The sequence below is a fragment of the Microtus pennsylvanicus genome, chromosome 11 (assembly GCF_037038515.1).
Source record: "Microtus pennsylvanicus isolate mMicPen1 chromosome 11, mMicPen1.hap1, whole genome shotgun sequence".
In the NCBI taxonomy this organism is placed as follows: domain Eukaryota; kingdom Metazoa; phylum Chordata; class Mammalia; order Rodentia; family Cricetidae; genus Microtus; species Microtus pennsylvanicus.
Window position 1 is genome coordinate 96,099,478 of NC_134589.1, and position 25,175 is coordinate 96,124,652.

Below are 25,175 nucleotides of genomic sequence, written 5' to 3' on the forward strand. Positions count from 1 at the left end.
AAATCATAATAAAAATGTTTTAAGACTACAATTCATGACATAGAATGGTCTCAAATCTAAATCAAGGTGTTCCAGGCATCTTCAAGGGTGTGACATGTCAGCATGCACAATGCAAATTGCATGTGTTGTGGGTTTAGCACAACACTGCAGTGATGTCTCCAGATGCCACCTAGGTGAGCACTTTCAGAAACAGCTTGCATTCATCTTACTTCAGCTGGAATTGCTTCTTGGCCATTGTGCAATCAGAAACCTTTCACTCTTGTCTCAATACTGGGAGGAATCCCTGCACTAACCACAGTCATGCAGCTTTTGTCCAGTGGTTCTCAGCCTTCCTAATGCTGCAGTCCTTTAATACAGTTCCTCCTGCGGTAGGGAGCCCAGCCATGAAGTTATTTTTGTTGCTACTTCATAACTATAATTTTGTAATATTATGAATTGTATGTACACATCTGTTTTCTGAAGGTCTGCGGTGACCCCAGCAAAGGGATCATTTGACCCCCCAAAAGGGTCTTTCCCCAGAGTTTGAGAACCACTGGTTTAGTAGAAATAATACCACAAAGGCCTCCAGAGACTACCTCCCATCCTTGCTCCTGCATACCTATGAGCAGACAGATCACTGCTCCCAGAATTCTCCCTCAGGACACCTTGAATGTGCTGGTGACTTTGACATCTAGCTCTCTGACTGAAATAGACAGATGGTGTGTCGCCTGAATAAAGCAAAATGTCAGAAAGAGCAAGAGTATTCCCCAGGCTCGAGAAACGAAGAGAAAAAAATAGCAGGTGTAGGTACAAAATAGAAGTGCAGAGACCCAAAAAAGTAGGGTAATGGTGCTAAGCGGGCAGGGAATGGCTGGGAAGGCTTGGAATGCAAATTGGAAGTTCAGCCTCCAGATGCCAACAAATGCTATATCTCCCACAGCCCTCCATCTCAGCTCCCACTCCCTGCAAAATCCCCCCTCAAGCATACAGCAATAATAACTGCAGGTAGCCAAGCCCCTTACTGTTCACACATGCAAAGTCAAACTTTCTGCGGCCACACCAAGAAGTGGTGTGGAACTGAGAAAGCAGGCCAGAGGTACAGTGCACCCCTCACTGGCCTTTTGTCTCCTCCAAACACTCCCAGGCTGCCCAGAGTGAGGTATTGCAGCTCCTTACCACGAGGAGGACTTCCCCCAACCCCTGATACTCCTGGATGGGGCTGGCAGTGGACCAGCTGGCTGCTGTCTTCTCCTGTCTGAGCTTTCCTATGCTACCTGACAAGATGATGTTTCTGCAACCAGTTCTCTTTGTTCAAAGACCCTTTCTCCCCTCACTAGCGTGCATATGTATGCTGGGGGAAGGGCAGATGCAGAAAGACCGCTAAAATGATGCTTTACCAAAAGAGATAGAGGCATAGGAAAAGCAAGCCTATAAATATTTTCATTTTATAGAAATATGTATTATGTAATTCAAACACTGACATCCAGAGTTACTTCTGCCTAGTACAGTGAAGAAAAAGATAAAACATTTTTTGAAAAGAAAATTCCCTGATACTTAAAACAAAATGACTCACCCAAGTTCAAAACAAAAACAAAAAACAAACCCAGAAATGGGTGTTTTCCATTAGGCCAAAGACCTAATCATAGCAGCAGCACAAACAGAAGACAGAATAGCAAAATTTAGTCGCTAAAGGTTTCCTTTCTTTCTTTCTTTCCTTCCTTCCTTCTTTTATTTCTTTCCTTCTTTCTTTTTTCTTTTTTTTTTTTAAAAAAACTATTTCTTTAAAACAACTTCTGGACTAATCTGCATTTTTCCTTATGGTTGTTCTCACCATCTTTGCCACCTGTGTTCACATCACCCTCCCCTTCTACATTCTCTTATCTCTTCCCCAAGATCTTAGGCAACTGGATGAGCCTTCCCGGGCTTTGATGTGGGTGAAATCCTTCATCAGGCTTCCATGTGGGCTCAAGACTGTACAGCCCTGAAGCTTTGGGTTCTGGAAAAGCCATTTGCCTTTGTCTTGAGGACAAACATAAAACCCCATATTTGAAAGTGAGACATTGTGTTTGATAAAATAAACAAAGAACCCCAAGTGAGATTGAATTAAAAAGCACAGAGGGCTGCTCACTTATTGAAATACTGGAACATCTTCAAAGTGTCCTGCAGTTCATGTGCCCATCCATTAACAGTTCTTTGGGTCTGCAAGACAACACCAGATGTCCAGGTGCCCCCAAACAGCAGGACACTAGCTTCTAGATCACTCTCCCCCATGTGTAGGTATCATTTATTGCACTTGGCCCTGGGTAAATATATGACCATATCCAATCTACTTCCTCCTTAAGAACATGGGGAAACTCTGATTTCCCTGAAATTTGATACAGAGAGAGATTTACAACAGAGTTCTCAGAATACAGGAATGTGGAAGAAATGTCTTAAGGATCCACCTCACTGTTCTTTCCCTTCCAAGAGCCTCAACACTGCCTCCAACTCAGAGAGCTGGAGAGATGGCTCAATCAGTAAAGCTCTTGCCTTACAAATATGAGGACCTGAGATCAATCCCCAGGATCAATGTAGAAAAGTCTAGTGTGGTGATACACACCTGTAATTATGGTTTTGGGGAGGCAGAGACAGGCAAGTCCCTGAGCTTTTCTACCCAATAAAGTTATCCTGTCTCAAAAAAATAAGGTGTGGGACAGAGAGGTGTCTCCGTGGCTAAGAGCACTTACTATTGCAGAGGCCCTGGGTTCCATTTCCAGCATCCTCAAGGTGGCTTGCAACCATCCAGAGCTCCAGTTCTCAACTTCCAGAATTTGAAGCAGCATAAACTATGGCGGAGAAATGTAATGAAAACACCGGAGAATGTGGTTGGCAGATAATTGGGTTGTCTGGCTTCCCCAATATAATGTGAATTGCAATCAAAGGAAACTTTGAAAAGGAGTTAAAATGGGTAACTGCTGAGGAATTTCACCCAGGGTTGTTCTCTGGCCCTCACAGCTCTCATTCATATATGTTCTCATTTCCCCCATACTCTTCACACACACACACACACACACACACACACGTGTGCTATACTTACCAAAACCTACTTTTGTCCCTACCCCAATACACACATAGATTCTAGGATCAGAAAATGAAATTAAAAAATAGCTGGGCATGGTGGCTCACCCCCTTAATACCTGTACTTGGGAGTCAGAAATAGACAGAGTTCTGTGAGTTTGAGGACAGCTAGGGCTGTTACATAGAGATACCTGTCTCAGAAAAAGAAAGAAAGAAAGAAAGAAAGAGAGAGAGAGAGAGAGAGAGAGAGAGAGAGAGAGAGAGAGAGAGAGAGGAGGGGGAGAGAGAAGGAAAGGAGAAGGGAGGAAGGAAGGGAGGAAGGAAGGAAGGAAGGAAGGAAGGAAGGAAGGAAGGAAGGAAGGAAGGAAGGGGAAATGAAGGTCATGCATGCAGACCATATAGGCCACTGTGAACTAAGGGGACTCTGGAAGGGCTTGGATGAATGTTTAACCAGCCCTGTTCTGAGTCCCTAGCCACCAGGTCGGCCTCTCTCTTGGTACAACACCATACTTATCCCCATGGCTCAAGGAATGCATAGGAAAGGAGGGATTTGGAAAAGAGGGACTCAGGAAAGGTTAATGGCCTTGGAGGAAGACAGCATATCACATCCCTGGACACTCCAATATGTCCTTGCTGTTGTCTTAAAAATACCAGTTTCAAACTCTCATTTCCCAGAGGAAGGAAGCAAACTTTTATTTTTGTTGTTGTAATGCTATGGATCACACCAGCATTTTATAGACAAATACTTCACTACTCTGGGCTACAGTCCCAGTCCAAATAGTCTTTGTTGTTGTTGTTTTGGTTTTTCAAGACAGGGTTTCTTTGTGTAGCTTAGGAGCCTGTCCTGGGACTCATTCTGTAGACCAGGCTAGCCTAAACTCAGAGATCCACCTGCCTCTGTCCCCAAGTGCTGGGATTAAAGGCCTGTGCCACAACCACTCAGTTTTCTTTCTTTTTTCTTTTTTTTTTTTGACATTCAAAGTATTTTATATATTTAGGGGCATTCTAAATTTTGGATTTTCCACCTGGGATCTTTAAAAGTATTAGCTTCATCAGTTGTGGAAGCTGGAGCTTGTGGCAGATGAGATGTAGTGAAATCTCATAACCATTCTTCTCATTTTCAGCTGGATGGGGCAGTGCGCAGCTGGATGGGGCAGTGCGCAGCTGGACATGGGCAGTGTGCAGCTGGACATGGGGCAGCATGCAGTTTTGTGAGGCTTTCAGCTGAGCACAGATACCAAAAGATAGAGCACCCAGACTGTTAAGAGTGCTCACCTGCAGACATTTGAAAGAGCCAGCAGAGATTTCAGAGAAGCCAGTTGTGTGGCATTAATGTCTGTCCCCACCCCCAACCAGCCTACATCACGCACCAGATCCTCTGATCCTCAAGCAGAGAGGTGGACTACACTACACAGGCTTTTGAAATGCCTTCAGAATTTTGACCAAGCCCATTTTTGTCCTCGATCAACAATTTTCAGCAATAGTGCAAACTTTTTTTTCTTTATTTCCCTCATTTTTTTCCTAATGCATTTGGAAATTTGTCAGTAGAAACCCTTTGTCCCGACAGAGATCCAGGCCAAGGAGCCGGAAAAGAAGGCAAACATACACAATGAGCTAGGTGGATAGATACTCCAGGCTCCTACACCTACCTCTCCTCTCCAAGGACAGGAACGCCAAGATGTTCTTGGAGGCCCCACTCCCAGCACAAGTGTGTCCACCTGTAGAGATGAATCTGGAATAAAAATAATCAGGACAGCAATAGCAGGAATGCATTACATTGACCTCCCACCCAAGTGTAAGTAAACCTTCTTTATCCTGCATAGCTTCATTTATTCTGTTTTATCATAGGCAGCAATTGCAGATTTGAGGAGCACAAGGAGAAATCTCCAGATTACCCAAAGATTCAGGGAAAGAACCAACTGGAATCTGGTCCTTGAGCAAAGCAACCCTAATAACAAGACCACTCGCTGGGTAGTGAGCAGACAAACAGGCTTGTGTAGGAGTCATCAATGGCCCCTGCTAGGATGCTAGGTCAGTGGGTAGTGAGCAGACAAACAGGCTTGTGTAGGAGTCGTCAATGCCCCTGCTAGGATGCTAGGTCGGTGGTGTAGTGTTCTTATCTGCAGTCCTCTTGTCCACCTGCTGTGGGATGGGAGGGGCTGAGTATCCCTTTGTGGTGTTGACACCCAGGTAAACAAATGTAAGAAACCCTGATTATGCTTGTCCTGAAATAGAAGGAAGAGGTTTAAACTCAAGAAAAGCTTTTTCCTCCAAGAGGCTTTATACTCCACCTTCCCCTGCAGGGACACTGTAGTGGCATTTCATTTGTATTTTAATCAATACAGCTTGCCTGAAGATCAGAGAGTGAACAGCCCCACTGGTCAACTTTACAGACCATGCAGTGGTGACACACACTTTTAATCCCAGTAGCCACACTAGTTGCCATAGAAACTGGGCAGTGCATGCCTTTAATCCCAGTGGTGCACACCTTTAATCCCAATCCCAGAGAGGGATATAAAATGGGAAGAGACAGCTCACGGACTCAGTCTCATTCTGAGATTCCTGGAGGCAGAGTCGCTATCTTGGAGTGAAGTAGAGGTAAGAACCAGTGACTGGCTGTTTTGCTTTTCTGACCTTCAGGTTGAACCCCAATATCTGTCCCTGAGTATTTATTTTTCATACTTCAGCCCCCCTGGGGTTATAGGATCCTGTTTCTAAAACAATACAAGGAAATGCCAGTGAGGACCAGTAGTTGTTTGTCTCACCACCTGTGATGTCACAGGACTATTGGGAAGCACTTTCCATATAGCAAAGCCCTCTGACAGCAGAGGGTCAGGGGGTAGGGAAATAGTGGGTAAAGATGAAGACCTGAGTTTGAGTCCCCAACACTGACCTAAAATCCAGGCCTCGGGCTTGTAATGTCATTACTGGGAACTAGGGACTAGTAGGGATACAGGCAAATCCTAGGGGCTCCAGAGTGGAACTTTCAAAAAAAAATAAAATAAAATAAAATAAAAAAGATGGAAAAGCAGTCAAGGAAAAACATTTGAAATTAGTTTCTGACCTCTACATGGGCATGTGCGCCTGCACACACATGTGCTCAAATGCACCCACACATACACACGTGCACAGATAAGCACTCACACATTCACACACATGAATGAGCCATTGGGTATCTGTCTTCATATTGACACCAGTCAAGTTTCTCGAAGAGTACAGAAAGTTAGGTCTACAAATGTTAAGTGATTTTTCTAGCTTCATCCACGGAGGAAATGGAAGAGCCAGGTGTTAATATGTTATTTTCCAGACTTCAGTATATTAGCCTGGATGTTATGTGTATGTTTCTTGAGTCCCAGATGAACCTGGTTGTGCTGGCTAACTTTATGTCAACTGGATGCAAGTTAAAGTTATCTGAGAGGAGAGAGCCTCAATTGAGACAACACCTCCTTAAGATTCAGTTGTTTGCACAGAACTCCTAGCTACGACTCAGGGACTCACAGAGACTGAACCAACAATCAGAGGGCTTGTACAGGTTTGTGCTACGTCCTACGTTATGATTGTGTAGCTTGGTATTCGTGTGTGACTCCAAACAGTGGGAACTGTGGCTATCTCTAACTCTTCTGCCTGTTTGGGATTCTTTTCCTCCTACTGGGATGTCATCCTCATCTAACCTTGATATGAGGATATGTTCCTTGCCTTACTGTAATTTGCTATGCCATGTTTGGTTGATATCCTTGGGAAGACTGCTCTTTCCTGAAGGGAAATGGAGGAGGAGTGGATCTGGGGGAAACTGGGGTGAGGGAGAGGGACTGGAAGGAGAGGAGAGAGGGGAAAACTTCAGTCAAAATGTAATATATGTGAAACGAATTAGAAAAGGAAAAAAGATTAGGCTCTAGAAACTGTAAAGTATTTTCTTAATTTGTGATTGATGGGGAAAAGCCCGCCCCACTGTAGGTGGGGTCATCTTTGAACTGGTAGATTTGGGTTCTAGAAGTAAGCAGGCTGAGCAAGCGATGTGGAGCAACCCAGTGAGCCACACCCCTGCATGGCCTCCAGGCTCCTGCCCTGTGTGAGTTTCTGCCCTGACCTCCCTCAGTGATGAGCAGTGCTGTGGAAGCAGAAGCCAATTAAACACTTTCCTCACAAAATTGCCTTTGGTCACAGTTTCATCACAGCGGTGGGAACTCTGACTAGAACACTGGTATATCTTGTTTTAGGAGGTCTTGCAAAGACCAGTTCCAGTCAAAAATGTTATTATTTATATATTAATTTTTATTTCAAATAGAATGAAGGAATGAATATTCCAAGATACCATGCATAGTAAACCACTTGTGAATTTTTAGAGCTGGGGAGATGTTTCTGAGTATTTGAAGACATTGTAATCACATTCTATAAAGAGCCGGTGTCTGGGGCATTCCAAGAAACACATACCTTTCTCATAAAGCTTTTAGGAATTGGATAAGGTTCAATGTCACATAGTATAATGTGACACAGATTAAATTAATCAGAAATGTCTTGAATACACGGAAACATCCACAGTCAACCTGACACCTCTTAGTTTATATATATTAACAAGTGTAGATTTGTACTGTTGATAGATCTTCAACTTTCAGGGACTGATGTGACATTATAAGAAGCATCTCCACCAGAAATACCTCTGAGTCATGTAGACAAGGGAAAGGAGAGAAAGGAAGGGAAGTTAGAGACACAGTCAGCTAATTAATGACAATACTAAGCACTTGTTTCTTCTTCCTCCTCCTTCTTCTCCTCCTTCCACCCCCCCCCCTTTCTCTTCCCCAACCCATCCTCTCGCTGCCTGCTGCTCTTCTCCTCCTTGTCCTCTTTCTTCTTTGTTTTTGGGGTTTTGGGGGAAAACTGCTCCTGTAGCCCATGCTGGCTTTACTCTCTATGAAGCTCCAGATGACTTTGATCCTTCTGCCTATACTTCCAAGCACCACCACACAGTGTGATAAGTACTTCTTTGTATAACACGGCAGGTCTCATTATTGCATTAATTTTACAACTAAATGAAATGGTTAGTAACCCTAGTTTGTGAGTTTTGTCTCTGAGATTCAGAGACAAAGTTCATGCTTTGTAGCAAATACAGGCAGAGTTGGGAGCAAACACCTATTGTTTTCCTTTCACATCCTGTAGTTGTGTGGGTGTTTATAGGATTTTAAATATACAATGTGTTAGCCTTGAGTTTGCCATGACAGAATGTTCTACAGAAGCAACTTAAAAGAGGATAGGGTTTCTGTTGGGTCCCAGGGGCAGGTAGTATCAGGACATAATTGCAGAGAGGGTTTGACAGCTGGATGGACAGAAGTATGCATCTGGTCACATGCCTACAGCAGTCCAGAAAAAAAGCTGGGCGGGATTAGAACTCCTGTCTTTAGTAGCCTACTTCTCCAAGTACCTGCAGCTTCCTAAACTAGTACAAACAGTTGAGGACCACGTGTTGCTGGACAGGTCAGAGCATCTCAGAATGAAGCCCTTATATGTGATTAACATTAAAAACGCTGCAAAATACACACTCAATGGGCTGTGACCTCTTTCTACACGAAGGAAGGCCTAGCCATATGTATCTATTGCTGGGGGTTCCCAGTTGCTTCTTGGTAGAGCCCTCCTTGTTCTTTTACCTGCCTTGAATAACCTTATTCAACACTCTCAGTGTTAAATGCTTCCAGTGCCATGTCTCCAAGGGATGTCACATCCCGTAGCCTGCTCCTGTCCAATTGAACATTGTTTTTTTTTTTTTTTAATTCTCTGACAAGTAAAAGAAACAGCACCCAAAGCTGCACAGCCCAGAGCACAAGTCCTACAAGTGACACCTAGACCTCCTACTCCACTCTTCTCTGACCCTCTCTGCTCTGTGGGTTCCTGAATCCCTGAGAGCAAACAGCTGGAACAGCACAGAGGGCAGCGAGCAGAGTCAGGTCCTGCAGAGCTGGGAGGGTGCTCAGCTGTTTGGTGGATGAGTTCCTGGAACTCACATGATGTACAGTACTCTGTTTGCTATGAATAATTTACCTCTGCTCACAAAAGATTAAAAAGAAACAGCAGAAGAACACTCATACGGCATGCCACCCTTTCCCCGCTGCCCCATCTCCCTTTATTTCAGAGTGCAGTTTTCCCACTGGTGAACCCCTCCTGGCTGAAGGGAATCTCATCAGTTTGCTATTGGATGAGGTCCTGATTTAAAGTTTTATTTTTAATATTAAAAAAAAAGATGAGCGTTTCTTTCATATCCCAGAGAAGCAATGAGTAAACAAATAAAAAATTCATTAGAGACAGGCTGTTATCGCCCTGATGAAAGTTTGATGTTAGAACTTAGCTTTCAAAAGCCTAAACTGTAGTCAGTGGGTTATTAGCTCAGCAGACATCCAAACCAGGAAAGACCGATTGCAGAATGGGCAATGCCTGTGTTTCTGGTTTCTTCAGGGCTTCAAAAAGTAACTCCCAGATGGGGAGAATGGTTAGTCTGAAAGGCTACAGACTTTATGTAGAGAAAATTAAATTTCAATGATGCTTTGGAGTCTTTACTGCTAGCATTTGTTCCTTGATTTTACCAGTGTTATCATGTGCCACTGAGGACACACGTAGGAATGACAAGGGTTCGGGAGATGTGATGTGTTATGGTTGCTCAGCTCACAACGGGATGGAGTTTTCATTTTGAAAACTCATACCCTACATCCCTCCCTCCCTCCCTCCCTCCCTCCCTCCCTCCCTCCCTCCCTTCCTTCCTCCCTTCCTTCCCCTCATCCTTAGTTCCCTTCATATTCTCCTCCCCTTCTCTCTTCTTTTTCAACTTCGGAGACATTTCTTGGAGGAACCTCTCTTTTGTGGTAACAAAGGAAAATTCCGTGCTACTGAGCCAATCTTCCCCAGAAGAGAACAGCGAGGGCCAATCGGAACCTTCTCTGGCATGTACTTGGTATTTGGTCCAAGTTCCTACAAAAGAGAAGGCTTGGATCTATGTGAGTTTTCTCACTGGTGGCAATACATAGAGAAGGGAAGAAATGTGAAGTAAGAGGCAACAACCAGTCGGACAACGGTAAACTGGGATGGAGATGAGAGGTGAGGAGAGAGACTAACTTGAAAACTTGGTGGGATTAGGCTTGGCTAACATGGAGCCCCACCCTATGTCCCTCCCAGGGCTGGGGATGGAAGACTGAGCATCTGCCACATCTCCAGCCATCTTGGGCTTTTTGCTTTGGCTGCCTTATCTTGTGCACCTTTGATGTGATGGTTTTTGTTTTATCTTCTTATATTTTGTTTTGTTATATTTTAAAAATGGATGAATGAATGAAAACCTAGCAAGTAGGGTAAAGTTAACAACTGAACTGTCATTTATACATGTTGGGAGAGAAAAAAAGTCCATTTTCTCCAATGGAACGACACTGGGTATATCAAACCACTCTATGACAAGCCTCATGTTCAGTAGCTGACCAACCTCCACAGTTGTTTTTGTGTGTGTCCTTTTATTTAATTACATGTTAGTGTTTTGGTTTTCTTTCATTTGTTGTTTTTTTCTTTTTCTTTTTGGGTGGTGCTTTATTTTGTTTTCTTGGCTTGGGAAATTTGGGTTTTGTTTGTGTTTTTGAGAAAGAACTTAAAGTTGGGTGGGTAGAGAAGGAGAGAGGATTCGAAAAGACTTGAGGGGAGGGTGGTGTGGGAAGTCCTTCTGTCTATGTGCCGCTTTTATTGGTTAATGAATAAAGAAGCTGCTTTCTGCCAATGGCTCAGCAGAATAGAGCTAGGCATGGAAAACTAAACTAAATGCTGTGTAAAAAAGGGGGAGTGAGGAAGAAGCCATGGAGCCTCCAGAGGGGAAAGACCCCAGCCAGAACCTTGCTGGTAGGCCACGGTCCTCATGGTAAAATATAAAATAAAATAACAGAAACAGGTTAGTTTAAGATGTAAGAGCTAGAAAGAAACTAGAGCTAATAGGCCAAGCCGTGATTTAATTAATATAGTTTCTGAGTGATTATTTCAGGAGTCTGGGTGGCCAGAAAGCAAATAAGCAGCCTCCCATAACAGAAATGAAAATTGTTTTCTACATAAAAAACATAGTATTTGTGGTGTGTGTGTGTGTGTGTGTGTGTGTGTGTGTGTGTCCATGAGTAGAAAGCCCATGAAGGCTAAGTGAAGTTGTCAATATCTCCTGGACCTGGAGTTATAGGAGATTGTGAGTAACCTAACATGGTTGCTGGGAACCAAACTTTGGTCCTCTGCAGAAGAGTAAGCATTTTTAGTCAATGAGCACCTACATTGTTTCATTTAATCTCAAGCCATTGTCAATGTAAACAAGTGTCATGGAAAGGATACCAAGACTTTCTCACTCTTGTAAAAACTTCTGGTCTAAATCTGCTCTTGCAGGTAGGATGAGTAGCCTATAAGGACATAGAGGAGCCTTGGTGGTGCTGTGCTCCTCTGACTCTGTAAGGACATAGGGGAGCCTTGGGTGCTGTGCTCCTCTGACTTAGACTGTGCTGGTGTGGGGAGGTTGATCCCATGCTAATCAGAGAAAGTGAAAAATCAGCAGGTGCCCCTGTGCTTGCACTCACAGAACCAAAGGTTTCCACTGTAAAGCTCCCACCAGATCCTAAAGGATGGAACTACAGGTAGTTTTCAGAAATCTGAGAAATGTTACCTGCTAACAACCAGCCTAAGCATAGGGCTTCCAGTCCTCAAGGAACCCAGTTTTGCTAATAACCATGATGAGATTGGGAAACTTGTCTCTATCTACTGTAGTCAACATCTTCTTTTCAGTTGAAATGATCTTGGGTCTTGAACCCATGCAACCTACATTTGGAAATAGAGAGATCATAAGTATGTGTCTATTTTTCTTCAATTCAATATTTTCATATTTTCTGCATAACATCTTAATTAATATACCAGGTTGCATTTTCTCGGCTGGCAACATTTCCTTAATGCTCTCAGCATCTAGAGCAGTACCTTTCTCTTGTAGGATTCAGTTTCTTATGATGTTTGTGACGGGGCCAGTGATGCTTTATAGTGGCAGACACCTTGCTGAGCGGTGCTATCATGGGGCCTTGCTCCAGCTGTTCACTCTTTTTCTCCTAATTTGGTTTTCCATGTTTGTTTGAGTAGTCCTTCATTGTTATTCCGAGGTTCAGGGTGAGGGATAGGTTTCGTGTGTTTGTATGGGATGTCCACAGAAGGGCAGTGGCACACTGCTGTCCTTTGACAGATGTCAAAGCAGGCCCCACTTGGCAGCTGTAGTCATCTGGAAGAGAAGAATACGTAGATTTATGACAAACAATCCCTTCGGGGTTGGAAAATAGATGCTTCCAGATAGTTCTGCTTGATAACACCTGTTTTACGTACACACTGCTGCCATTGTGTGTCAAGATTCTGATCGGGAGATAGGAAAAAAGATACTGTGAAGAGGGAACCAACTCTAAAATCTGCTTCTAGGCACCTGGATTTTCATTCCTGGAGCTGCAAGTTCGATGTGGTGCAGCTGGATGCCTGCGCCTGCACTGGGGGAGTGCCACGGGGAGAGAGCAGCTGCATTAAGGCCCTCCTGCTCCACAGAGCCTGGGGGCACCTGCAGCCTCACCCTCGGGTCTATCACCCTGCCTCAGGTGTATAGTTTTAAAGATACAGTGTAATTGTTTAAGGCACACTTGCACATGCGCGCGCGCACACACACACACAATAAAGGCATTAATGCTCAACGGTGGAGTGAAGCGCAGAGTATCCAGCCATATGCTGTTGTGGGGCCTCATATGATCATGACTCCTGTCCTGTTTGCCCATGGCAATTGGTGTGGTGCCCGTGTGCAGCTGGGGCCCGTGTGGAGTTGGAGCACCTGTAAAGCTAGTGCTCATGTGGAGCTGGGGTACGCATGGAGCTGGGGCCTGTGTGGAGCTGGGGCCCGTGTGGAGCTTCTGTGCAGTCTAATGCTCTAAGTGACTGCTATGTTATCCACATTTGCGGTTCAGCACTTTCAGGACTCAGAATGTTCTACCTTGGTACAGCAACCTCCCAAGGACAAGCTTTGAGTATGCTCTGGATTAGGCGTCAAAATTATTTTCAAAGTTTGCTATAAACCTGCATGAAAATGTCTATGCAGCCCATGTACCATGCACCAGCACCATGCATGGTGAAGACCTGATTCCACCTTTAAAAGAATCTATGTACTAATAACCACAACTAGAAGACGATTAAGGAGAAACCTCCTGAAAGGACAGCAGCTGATGCGGGCAAGCCTGTCTTCACCTTTATGAGAATACAGGGCTGGAAGACAGGCTCTGCCTTGACTCACTATCCAGCCATGATGGCAGGATGGTGATAGCATCTCTTGCAGGGTGAGCTCCATCCCAAGGCTTAGGTTACGAGAAGACCTGATGAAGATCCACAACTGAGTTATTGGAGGTGTGAGGACGTGTGGTCCTGACATGGGGGCCCTGAATCAGCTGTAGTTCTAGAGTGCTAGAGACAGGGCTGGTCCAACCTGAGGCACATTGTAGTGTGAGCTCCCACAGACAGCAGGGTGTCAGGGGGAGGAGGCGCGGCAAAGCCATCTTTGTCAGGTGATTAAGGCTCATGATATGTTGGAATGATAATGCTTTTGGCAATCAGTGATGGGAGGCAGAGGCAGGAGACTCACACACACACACATGCACATGATGTGCTCCTAAATCCATCACATACTTATTTGTTTATTTTGTCTATCTATTTGGCAGCTTAAAACTAAATATGTACCTTGCAGTGTGGCTCCTTTGGATAAGGCCAGTGGAAAGCCTAGGAGGAACAATACTAGAGAAAATAAGGATAAAAACATGACAAAAAGAAAGTGGAATTCTGGGCTAAAACATTAAAATGCCGTACAAAGTAAGCTGTGCATCCATTATACATACAAATGTGTACTACATCATTTAGGAAGTTTCGCTCCTCTTTGTCATCCTCCTTCCATATATTTCTCTCTCCACATACTTCATTCCTCTATCAATGTTTCTCTTTCTCTCCTATCTTTGCTTTCCCTTTTATTGTACTGTGTTTTCAGAGACCTAACATTCAGGAGATGTTTTGCTCTGCCTTATTTTTCTACTTAGAGCCACTTAAAAGAATCTTAAATAGGGATCATTAAGATTAGCTAGGTACAAACCCTTGCTGCCAAGACTGACTCACAAGCAAGAGGACCAGACTCCTCAAATTGTCTTCTGATCGCCCCATGTGTACAACAGCAGCCCAGGCTCGCATACACAAGTGCATAACCAAAATAAAAGCCTCAGAGCAAGCTGTTTGCACACAAGCTTTCCAGTGCAAGAGCAAGTAGGAGAGTTGAGTGTCGAGCCAGTGGTAGAGCACATGCTTTTGTTGCATAGAACACTAGTTCCTACTCCAACACTGCTAAATCCATAAGCGAAAAGAAAAGAGAATAAAAGTCAAATATCATGGAGTTCAGGTGGGCTGTCGGTAATCGTGTAAAGAATAATGAAGATCTCTCTTCATGTAATTGGGAAGGCGTGAAGTCAGAGGAATTTGTGCAGACCTGGGTAATAGGGATGGGCTGCCTTAAGAAGGGCTGCTTCATGCAACCCCAAGAGATTGCAAAAATTATAAATTGCTAAAGACTGGCAGAGGGAAAAGAGCCTATTCAAGGAAGGAATGATGGCTTAGGCAGGACCAATAAAACTGGAGAGAAAGTCCTGCCCATAGGAACCTATAAAAAAGTCCAACCTAGAGCAACCTGATCAACTCCCACCTTGCTGTCCTTCCTAAGCCCTTGATGGGAGCTGTTTGTCTGCTGTGACAAAGCTGGCAGTTTCTGTTCCTCTTCTCCGTGTGGCTGGCGGTTCAGATCCGTCAATCCATAACTGTTGTTCATGCTGTTGGCTGCCCGGATCTATAATCGTTATTCCCCGTCCGGAACCCTTTCAGCTTTCTCTCTTGTCAGGGCATCAGGAGCTGCATCTGTTACTTTGTGTCCAGGACAATCAGAATCTTTACCTTCACTCTTGGGCTGCTCTTCTACTGATCTGTTAGTTCAGGCAGGGGTTCCCAGTCTTTTCTTACCTTCAGCTGTTGGGAGGCTCTGCTTTCCCATCCCTGCCTCTGATCTCTAGATGTCACTCTGTCAGGGACCCTTCTGTCTCTAGCTGTCACTCTACTTCCCTGACTGCACAGGTGTTCTTTCCAGGATGTACAATTATTTGTCCAGTGAACTGGGTAGTACCCTTATATGACCCCCCCCTTACCCAAGACCCCGTTAGCAGAGTTATCACTCAGCTTCATTGTTCCTAGGAAGCTATTTAGATTCTACTTTCATTTTTCTAAAATCTCCTATTTTTTAAGCGTTGGAATTTAAGTTCCTGTCTTATGGAAATGTGACCAAATTCAACAACATACTCAAGACAGAAAGTTGACTTCCTTCTACCTGAGCCTTAGATCCAGACACAGCACCCTTATAAAGGATGCAGGGCACATCAAAGAATATTTGGGCCAGCTGGGTGGTGGTGGTATATTCCTTTAATTCCAGTACTCAGGAGGCAGAAGCAGGCAGATCTCTGAGTTTAAGGCTAGCCTGGTCTATAGAGCGAGTTCTAGGTTCCAAAGCTACACAGAGAAAATTTGTCTCAAAAAATCATAAATGAATAAATAAGTAAATAAAATGTCAAAACCAGCAAATCACAATGGAAAAATTCCATATGCAGAAATCTTCTTTCATTCAGAAACCTACTTGAAATATTTGAATAAAGTTACCTTCAGACTATGTGTACATAAACATTACTTTTGTTTTGTCTCTGGACTTCGGTCCTATTTCCAAGATACCTTATTGATGCCTAAGCAATCATTTTAAAATCAGGAAACATAATCTGAAACCCACAATTCTGGTCCTAAGCTTTAGCTCACAGATGTGAAGCTGTAGATAGAGCCAGCATCCTGTAGACCCTACTTAACTGCTTCCAGGAGCCCCAAGGCTCCTAGAGTGTGGAGCAGTGCTGGAAAGGTTGGGACAGCAAGAACAGCTTCCTGAGTTACCACCTCCCATCCTGTTTAGTACCTTCACTAATCTGCTAAACTCAGAGGCTCCCTTAGGGACCCTTTCCACCTAAACTCAGAAGCCACGGTCCTCTAAGCTCAGAACCCTCCCCTCTAAAGTCTATACACTTTAGAGGATTCCTTTGTTCTGTGGACTGATGCTGTCCTATCCCAGCTTCTTCTGCAGAGAATGGCCAAAACTGCTGGTATGTTCAGATCACTGGGTACCCCCCAAACCATCATGGAGTCCAAACTCATATTCAAAAGCAAAGAGTCTTTATTCAAGCTCGAGCTTGGACCCTCTTGTGTGTCCCATGGAGTCGATCCCTGAGGCCATTTGGGCTAGTTTTTTTTGTTTTGTTTTGTTTGTTTTTTCAATCATAACAGAGGTTGGGGTGAGGGGGATTTCTAAGGTTCAGGGCCTCTGACTGGCTGACATTATTGTCTAGAGTCTTGGTGAAAGGGGATGGGTGTGTGCTGGGCTAAGAGACAGCCGGTGAACCTATCTACAATGGTTGGAATATTAGATATTTCCTTTGAAATTTTAAGTATTTTCCCCTTGGATGGTGACTGGTCCCTTTCTGAGTGGTACCTGGGTGATCTCAGTTTGTGTTCTTTCCTGGAACCAGGTATTGCCTTAGGATAGACTGAAACTTAGACCACATCTTTGACTGGCTTCTATTGAGCCTGTCACGGCAGCCTTCAAGCCAAGCTTTCCTTGGCCCCACACTCCACCTTCACAAGTACCAACGACAGGATCCAATCATGGGTCCTGCCTGCCTAGGGGTTCAAAAGGGTGGTATTGGGATTACCATTAGCTGACAGAATTTTTTTAGGGAAGCATTTGCCTCTGTTGCCATTCTTAAGGCCCTCTAATTCTGACGTTTGAGTACAACCAGATTATAATGCTTAATTATTTATATAAAGATAATAATTTCTTAAAGACTTATAATATCTCTTTGATTCTGCATAAAGAAGGCCAAGGTTTTATTGAAGAACTTTTTAAGTTAATAAATCCCATTAATTGACAACTCTGAGTCTATTTTCCTGGTATATCAGTGGGCATTTTAGCCATTTCATGGGTGAAAACAAAACAAGTGTGTATCAAGCTGTTAAAGCTGTCTCCTGGGAAGGCAAAGAAAAGTGACAAGGGAAAGGTCACAGGGCAAACTGGGAACAGGAAGGAGCCTAGGGGCTAGCATTGCCCTTGACAAGTTAGGCGCCACACAGTCCTGTGCTAATGGAAGGGCCACAAGTTCCTTTGGCCAGAGATAAGGAGGGTGACTCTCTTTTTAGCAAATAAGAACTTCCTCAAAAAAAAAAAAAGAAAAGAAAAGAAAAGAAAAGAACTTTCTTTATCCAAGCCTATGAGCTAATGGGAAAAAGACTTAAAAAACAACAATTGATGCTTCTTTTAGTACTTAAATACTTATATGACTCAGTTTATCCAACTAGCTTAAGTTTAACAAAGTTAGCAAAGACAAGGAACTAGATGTACATTCTTATACATAAAGAGAACTTGAGTATGGAAAGACATTGTCTAAGCCACTGACTTTTCCCTTTCCCTTTCAATATAGGTTCCCCTTGTTGTGGTGATACCCTCCCCGCAATCCCCCTACTACAGAATTTTTCCCATTGCTATTTCACAACTGTAGTTTTGCCATCTCCATGAATCTCAGTGCAAACATCTGTCAAGCAAGTGATCCTAGGTTACCCCTGTAAAAAGATTTTTCAACCCACAAAGGATGAAGACTCAGGGGCTGCTCCATGACATTTGCCAGAGTGCTTAGGTCATTGTCTTGCTGCACCACAAGAAATGAACATCCCAGTTTCTGATTAGTATTTGGTGTTCATGGCCATGACTCTAATTTTTAACCTTTTATTTTAAGTCCAAATATTAACAATATAGAACATTTTATAAATTTAAAATGTCCCATAGCCTTGTAAATTTAAATACTTTAAAAACTATTCCTTAAAAAAATCTACTTTTTAAAAAAATTCTGTAAAATTCTAAAATTCCTCTTAAAAAGTTTAAATCTCTCAAATGTCTTCTTGCAATATAAAAAATAAAGTACTATTTTTAACTTTAAGAGGGAGAAAACATGGCATAACTATAATGATCTGTCCTGTCCCTTTAAGAGACAAGCCCCACCCACTCGCTCCCCCTTCCCTGAGGCAGACAGAGCTTCCTTCCTGCTTGCAGCCTGAGTCTCTTCCTTTTCCATCTCTTCCCAAGAGATAGCTTTTGCCTCCCTCTAGTCTTCCCACTCCCCCTTTTGTTCCTCTCTCTCTCTCTACCTCTCTCTCTCTCTCTCTCTCTCTCTCTCTCTCTCTCTCTTTGTTCTTCTCCCCTTCTCCCTTTCCCCTCCATAACCACTAAACAAATATTCAACCTCACTCTGCATTGTGTGCATATCCATCTTTTTCTTGCCTGCCTCATGGCTCTGTGCCCAGGACCAGCCACCTTCAAAGACCTGTGGCATAGTCTCCTGCACCATCCCTGCCTGGGACTGGCTGCTCTCAGGAGCCCCTGCCCATTGCCTCCCTCCTCTAGGGGACCTGCAGCACAGTATCATGGCCTGCTGCCTGCTGCAGCCACTTGGGAACCTGCAGCATTTTTATTTTACCATCACAATAACCACATTCTGTATAAGGTAAAACCAAGCTCCAATAATGCAAACAATTCAAAGTTCAATATCTGGGATTCATTCATAATCTTTTTGGCTCTTTTTTTTTCTTCTGGGAGGTTTGGATAAGACCCCACCCTCAGGAGCATGTACAAAGCCTGCCTTTTATATCTCAGCCTGCTCCACTTCACTGTGGCTCGTGCTTCTGGTATCACCTGTCACAGGCATCTGTATCTAAAACTGTTAAGGTTCCAAAGAGAAAGTTGGATTCTCTTTGGAATCTTAGCCCTGCCATACATTTGCAAACCTAAACTGTTCCCTATGATCCCTTCATGTCTTTAAAAATATTATCACCTGAGTGAATCTTAAATTACAAAATTCGCTACCAGTGCAAAGTACATTCTTGTGTATAAAAGCATTGAAGTGCAGCTTTAATATCTTATTAAACAAGTATTATTTTAAAACCCTATATTTTATAAACATTGTTTCTAGGACAGGACATAAATATCATACAGAAATCCACCCCAATCCAACATATCTTAGAGACCCGTTGTTGCCTCCTTAGTAGGCCCACTCCACATGGTCATCTTTGATAAAGATGGTGGTGAAATCATATGAGAGCCTCTTTTCAGACCCTAGCAAAGATGGCTGCCAGACATGTGACCGCCAAATATCATTAAATCACATAATGTCATAACTCTAGCAAAATGGCAAACAGTCATGTGGTTGACAAAAAAAAATGATATCAATCCAAAATGGAATCATGTCATGTGGTTCTTTCAATTGATAATTTTCAATTCTAAGTTGTCAATTTCTAGTGTTACTAGTTTGAATTTTTTAAGCTAGTTTTGATTTTAACATATTTTAAACCATATCCAACAAAATAAATTCTGGAATCTCAAGGTATAGAATGTCCATATAAACCAAGTCTAAATTTTTGGCTGTTCTGTTTTTCTTCTTTTCTTTGTCTCTGTGACAGGGGCTCAGACAGACAGACCGACACAGAGGAAACTTTTAAATAAGCATGCCTGGGTCTAGTGAAGGAAGAGCCATGCTCCAACTCTAGAGCCAGCTTTTCAATAAAGAACAACATAGAACAGTTTTAATGTTATCTACATTGAAAAGACATCTAAACTGCTGCTATCCCAAATCCAGTGACCAGAGCTAACAGGTAAATTCAGAGCACTGACCACAATGCAGCCACTGTAACACTGGGTGGTGACTGGCTATTGTCAGCATCAGAGAATGTGAAAACATTCAAACCATTTCTGTTTCAGCTCTACTCTTGCAAAAAAAAACTTACAAATACACCAAAAAAAAAAAAAACAGAAAAAACAAGCATATACAACTTTCTTAAGAAATAAACAAAACTTTCCAACCAGGATTAACCTAATATGTTCAAATTTCCTACTTATTTCATGGTTTCTTTTCAAATTCAGTATTTGCAGGTATGAGAAACCATAGCAAATATAATTTATATCCCCTCTGTTTTTTCTACAACTTTCTATATACCTTTAGTTTATTCCTCTAATTTCTCAAACTGGTGTGTGTGTGTGTGTGTGTGTGTGTGTGTGTGTGTGTGTGTGTGTGTTAAAGACGGGGATTCTCTTTGTATCTCTGGCTGTCCTGGAACTTACTCTATAGATTAGGCTGGCCTCAAACTCATCGAGATCCTCCTGCCTCTACCTCCCTGAGTGCTGAGATTAAAGGTATGTTCTACCACCACTCAGCTACCTCAAACTTTTTTACTTCAGCAAAATTTCTCTTCCTCTTTCCCTCTCTTCATTATCCTCATCCCCTGCCTCCTCTCTCACTTTCCAGACAACGCAAAAACTTTTATCAACGTCTTTCTTGTGGTTTCCCTCAGTAGTTTAGAATATCTTGCATGGCTACAATATTTTGAACAAGAACTGAAACATGCATATACCAAATAAAAATAACTCTAAATTTGCATCACATACAAACCTGTACCAGCATGAAGAACTTGAAACTAACAATGATTTTCTCTTAACCTAACCCACAATGATTCATAACCAACCTCTCTAAGTGATGACAAATATTTATAACCCATTGGATACGAATGACCAAAGCAGCCGTGGTGGAGGGAAGTGTCCAACTATAACGGGCTACTCCAATGCAGCATCACCATACAACTGCTGTAGCTTAGCAACCATAGGTAGCAAGTCCCCACCCTTGGCCTGTGGAGCAAAACCTTGGGCAGGTTTGGACAGAAGTGGAGGTAGGCAGCCCTCAGGCCAGGCCATGAGAACCCCACCTGCCAGCATGGGAGGGGATGGCATGGAACATGGGGGATAAAAATTGCTAATTTCTCCAGCCATAGCAGTTAACTACAGATTCTCTGTTCAGCATTTGATATCCTGTTGAGGCCTGTAGTGATAAGAGCGGCGGGGCTGCATCCCCAGCACCCCGGCCGCCTGCTAGCTTATGCCCCAAAATAACAACACACAAATTGTTTCATTTAAACACTGCTTGGCCCTTTAGCTCTAGCCCTTACTGGCTAATTCTGATATTCCGATCAACCCATCTCTAATAATCTGTGAGCACCGGTCTTACAGGGAAGATTCTAGCCTACGTCCATCCTGGGTCGGAGCTTCATCGCGTGTGTCTGCCCGGGAGTGGGGCATGGCATCTCTGCTCCAGAGAGAAGAGCTGTCAGTCTGAGCTCACTTCCTCTTCCTCCCAGCATTCTGTTCTGTTTACTCCTCCCACCTATGTTTTAACCTATAAGGGCCAACCAAGCAGTTTCTTTATTTTTTTAACCAATGACCTTCCTCTATCATTTCCCCTTTTTCTGTTTAAACAAAAAAAGGAAGGCTTTAACTTTAACATAGCAAAATTACATATAACAAAACAGTTATCAAGTAAAAATTACAATATTTATATCTATTTTATCTTTATCATAACTAAGGAAAACTATAACTATAACTAACTATTCTTAACTCCATCAAAGACTACAGAAAGATACAATATTACCTAAGCAAACAAGAAAAAAGCAACTTTCAAACTCTAGAAATGACAGAGACATCTCACTGCCTGGACAGTCATCCAAAGTTTCTCTGTACCGTTGGGGCATCCATCTTCGGCCTACAGGCCCATGGTATCCAGAGACATTTCCATGAAGCAGAACATTTCAAAGTCAGTTCAGTCACTATCTGTTGTGTCCTGCAGAATGTCTCGCAGACTCTTTCATGAATCAGGAACCCCGAAAGATCATCTCACCTTTAGGCAAGTTTAGTAGTCCTCTCTATGCGGGTTCTCTGTGTCCAGTTTATGCAATAGTCCAGGCAAGAACAGTTTCTTGCCCAAATGGCTATCAAACTCCATAAGGATCCTCTTCGATGCCCATCTTCTTCTTGAAGTAGATTGGTGCTGCCAGGAGCAGAGTGTCTCATTGTCATGAAAAGTCCTAAGTTATTAAAAGATTAAATGCCATATTCTGCAGTCTTTGAAAGATATGAAGAATGTCTATCTAACTGAAATGTATCTCTATATATCTAGAAAATCTAACTAACATGACTACAAGTTTGACCATTACTGATGATTATCCATTAACCTATTTCTTAATTATACATTACATTTTTTAATGAACTACACAATCACAATATCTTAATCAATAGCAGAAATATGCATATACATATAACAAAATTGACCTTAAATCTCTATCAATAAAGCAAAATCTATACTAATGCAAATTATTCATATCTATATCATATCCCCCTTTAAATGTTAAAGAACGTTTATAAACCATATTTGGGAACATGGGCGCAGTTTTTTCTCTCCAAACTGCTTCCTGCTGAATGGGGGCGTCGTTAATTAGGTCTTTCATGGTATAACCTGTGTGCTAGTTTCATCTCAGTTGGCAGTTGAGCGAAGCAATTTTCTGAAGGTGTTCACACCAACCCTTCAGGAGGGGGTGGTCCATCATATCAAATCGAAATAGAAGAAATGAACAGGGTCTCATCCTCTGTGAAAACAAAATAAGAAACTCCTTCCCAAAGCATCATGTCCTTAGATCTAAATTTCAAAGTCAAGGCATTTTCAAAATATCTATGCTGGATTAGTTCAGCAACATTTATAAACAAATATCTTTTAGCAGCTCTTGCTCCTTCCCCAGCATTCAAACAATTCAAAGAGAGCATAATAGCATACAGTATCAAAATTCTCTGTGTATTTTCCATCTTTGTGCACTTTATTTTTACCTCTATTTTGTTTATTTTTACTTTTATTTTTTGCTTTTTGAGACAGGTTCTCTGTATCTTTGACCTGGAATAACTCTGTAGACTAGGCTGTCCTTGAACTCTCAGTTCTCTGCCTCCCAGGCATTGGGATTAAAGGTGTATGCTACTACACCTTGAACTCACAGAGATCTATTTGTCTCTGCCTTCTAGGCACTGGGATTAAAGGCATGTGCTACCACACCATGAAGTCACAGAGGTCAATCTCCCCCTGCCTCCCAAGTATTGGGATTAAAGGTGTGTACTATCACACCCAACTACTCTCTTTTTTCTTGTTTTTTTTTTTTTTTACTTTAAGAACTTTAACTTTTAGCCTGCATATATTTTTAACACACTGTAAACCATTTGATCATTTTCTTTGTTTGTGACGCTCTCTTTACTGTATCTCTCTCTGTTTTTCTGACCACATGAGTCTTTAATTTACCAAGCAATCTCAGTAGGACTAAAGCCGTGGCTTTGCCAGCTAGATCTAGTCCATTCCTTAGATTTCCAGCCTCACGGTGGATATACAGGCTGTAGCCATGTTTATAGCCACAACTCTACGGCATTTCAAGGTCCCTGCCAGCAAGCGAGCTTCAGCAGCCTATGCTTGCAAACCACACGAACCGCCTGCGTAAAAGAGTCAGAGTTTGCCCTTATCACTACAGAGGCCTGTCATCTGCCCCTTGCTAGCTACGACTGGCAGCCTTGCTGCATTGTGTTCCTCAACCACACAAGTAGGCTGCCTTGCAGCCCTGCCCATGGCATTCCAAGACAAGTCTTACCTGCTTCCATTGCCCGTGCACTATGGACAAGAGCAACAGAAGGAGGCTGACTCTTTTCAGTGGAATGCTCAAGGTACCTGGGTAGAGGTTACTTGTCTTATCTCTTCTGAAGGAAAACACAGAAAATTTACCAGCTGGCTGAAGGCTCTACTGGCGGTGGTGCTGGTAGGATTGGCAGAAGCCCAGACGAGCCCCCAAATGTTATGGCCAGATCATGGGGTCCATCCAAACCATCACAGGTTTTCAAAAACAAAGAGCCTTTATTCAAGCTTGAGCTTGGACCCTCCATTGTGGGTTCCTGGGGCTCACAGTTACTGAATGCTTTCCTACCTGAAATCCATCTCAACCTATCTCCATGTAGAACCTGGAATGGGAATTGAGACACCAAGCATCTTAGGTAAGAATATTCAACCTTGAAGCACAAATAATAAAAACTCAAAGAGAGAAACTGGGGTTCAATTTGAAGACCTGAAATGCAAAGCCTCTAACTCTTACTTCTACCTCAGTTCAAAAATGGTGATCCTACGTCCAGGAGTCTCAGAATGGGACTGTGTCTGAGAGCTGTATCCTCCCATTTTATAATCTTCTCTAGGGCTGGGATTAAAAGCATGCACTGCCTGGTTTCTGCTGGGATTAAAGGTGTGTGTTACCACTGCCTGGTCTGTAAGGCTGACCTGAGGGGCTGTGTTATCTCTGATCTTCAGGCAAGTTTTATTTATTAAAATACAAATAAAATGCCACTACACAATCTTCCTCCAAAGATTACGAAGGAAATTGGGCATAACATGATGAAACTCTTGAGAGGTTTTGTTTTTGTTTTGTTCTGTTTTTAGACATTATTTACTAATGGGCATGTATATGTGTCTGCCTGTGTTTAAGAGCACAACTTGCAATAGGAACCCTCAGGGTGAGAGAGTGTTGGATCCCTGGTACTAGAGTAAAAGACAGTTGAGTCACTCAATGTAGGTTCTAGGAACCAAACTTGGGTCCCCTAGAAAAGCAGCAAATATTCTTAATTACTGAACCATCTTACTGTTCTAGGAAAATAGTGATTTGCTTAATCCCCAACATTCTTTTTTAAATTAAATAAGGACTCTCATGCTGGTGTTGGGGTTTTGTTAAATGGCTCCTGGCTCTTGGGGAGGGGCATTGTCAGTCCAGATGGGAAATCTTTATTTAACTTGTAAATGTATATTAAATGCTGACCTATTTGTTTGTATTCTAGGTATTTTTAGGTAGATAACTAATAGTATGGCTTTTTATGATTTTTTTCAGACATCCTTACAGTTATTTTATTATCCTCTTTTCTTCTTTATTTCTTTGTTTAGGGCTGAGGCTTGCCTCTGCCTAATTAGAGCCCCCGATTTTCCCCTTCGCATCGCTTGTACTCTGATATTCCCTCTCTATTGTTCAGCCCCCACCCCACAATGGTCCCTTTTACTCTCCTGGTTTTTGCAGTTACTCCAGATCACATTTGA

At 42.7% G+C, this 25,175-nt stretch overlaps 1 pseudogene; it reads right to left on the bottom strand.

Moving 5' to 3' along the window:
• Positions 1-4,156: 4,156 nt before the first annotated feature.
• Positions 4,157-14,896, bottom strand: LOC142831653 (large ribosomal subunit protein mL42-like; annotated as a pseudogene).
• Positions 14,897-25,175: the final 10,279 nt, after the last annotated feature.